Source organism: Lonchura striata, chromosome Z (genome assembly GCF_046129695.1).
Source record: "Lonchura striata isolate bLonStr1 chromosome Z, bLonStr1.mat, whole genome shotgun sequence".
Lineage (NCBI taxonomy): Eukaryota > Metazoa > Chordata > Aves > Passeriformes > Estrildidae > Lonchura > Lonchura striata.
This window is the reverse complement of record NC_134642.1, coordinates 47,935,393-47,937,420: the sequence shown is the minus strand read 5'-3', so window position 1 is coordinate 47,937,420 and position 2,028 is coordinate 47,935,393.

The following is a 2,028-nucleotide window of genomic DNA, read 5'->3' as shown; positions in this document are numbered from 1 at the left end:
GGGGCGGGGGCGGCGGCGGCTCCGCCCGCCGGGGGCGGCCCCGAGCCCCGCGCCCCGCCCGCCTCCGCCGGGAGGGCCGGCGAGACCCCCAGCGCTACCCGGCTTCGGCATCCCTCTCCCGTCCCCAGCCTCCCGCCCTGGCTTCCCGCCCGTGTCCCCCGAGCCCGCGCCGCTCCGGCCGGCGCTTGTGAGCGCATCCCGCCTTGGATGGCTCTCCTACACACGATGCCCGGTGGCAGCATGCTGGCCCGGTCGCTGTAGCAGCCCCCAGATGCGCTCACCTGTAGCAGACGGTGTAAGCGGCAGGAGCGAGCTGCTGAGGGGCAGCGACGACTATGTTTGTTTTCATGCCCCTTGGAGAACTAGCTACACGCTGTCTTCGCTTGGGGCAACTCTTCATAAACTAGCTTTTCTGTCAGCTCGGTGGAGCTCGTTTCAGTTTTCAGCTCGTTTCCTGAAAAGCATCATGGCTAGATTTTTGTTAAATATATCACAACATCCTAGAAGTGCCAGTGGCAGGGTCTTCTGGAGGTCTCCAGTCAAACCTTGCTTGGAGTATGACTGTTGCCAGCAACATGTGAAATCAGCTGTGGTTTTGTCCCACTGAATCTTGAAAGCTACCCAGCATGGCAATCTACACCTCTCTGGTGCCCTGTCCCAGAATTGATCCACTTTTCTGAGGGAAGATTTTCCTCATGTCTATCATCCAGCCAATAGTAGTGCCTGTGCATGCAGGTCTGGGCACCATCCAACAACCCTCAAAGTTAGTTACACGTGTTTCTTATAATTAGTAATTCCTTGAGCCTGCAAAGGGACTGCCTTGGTTCTACAGGAAGAAACCTATCCTGTCAGATAGATAGGTGTGGAGTTGTCGGTGGTGTTGCCAGAATCACACATCTGACCAGCAGAGATGATGGTAGAGGTTTTATAGAGTTGCCCTACTGCAGGAGCAGGGGACAGTCAGGAAGACAATACCAACCTTGCTGTTCCCCTGGGTGCTGCAGTCATTTCACTCACAGCTGACTGGAAAGTAATCAGTGGGACATTGATGATGCCCCAAAGGGTGATGTCGCACAGGGTGAGACTGATGGCTCACTAGGCAAAATCTAGTTCGTGGTCTGGCAGACTTGCATGTATCTGGGCTGCAGAGTGCTTCACATACACTGTGCAACACTCAAGTGGTTTTCAAGTGCAATAAATACTCCTGCCAGTAGCCCTTAATGCTGCTGTTCATTTGGTCTCATGAAAGCAAAGTAACTGCAAGGAGAAAGTGTATGTCATCTTCTCATTGGTAAGAACTATTGTAATACACACACCCCCACACCCACACATGCACACACACCCACAGCCCCATGTGCACGTGAGCCACTGGTACTGCCCTCAGCCCTTATGGATCTGCTGATTTCAGCGACCTCTGGTGCTTCCTGGTGGGCTGCCAACGTGATGAGAATGAGCCATCCTGCTGCCAAAGGGCGTGACCAGAGACATCTGCTTCCTCTTTTCTGTTCACTTAGTTGTTTCTCAGTTCTTCCTGAGATATTCTGCAAGTCAGTCCAATAGTCACCTTGTGCTTTGTTTAAACATGATGCTGTGAGCAACATGATGGCAATGCTGGTGTCCATGACGCTATAATGACACCATCACTGATGGCACTGATATTCTCAGTCAACACTTAAACAAGCATCAGCTCAATAATTGCCTTCTTCAATGAGTGAACCTATATTTCAAAACGTACAGGCTCTTCAGACATCTTTTATGGATCAGTTGGTAAAAGGCAACCCACAATGTGAGCCAGCAGAAAATCCATTTTTCAGGGCTAGCAGATCAGTCCAAAGTTTCTATGTTTCTCTACTGTTAGAAAATACCTGGAGACTTGTGCTAGTTAAATTTGTCTTTTTCTTCTTTCAGTTTTGAACCTAGCACTTGTAGGGAAAGTGGTGCATTGTGAACTAGACCTCAGCTAAGACTCAAGGCTGAATCAATTTGATTTCCCATGACACTATCATATATGCCATCTTCCAAATTTGT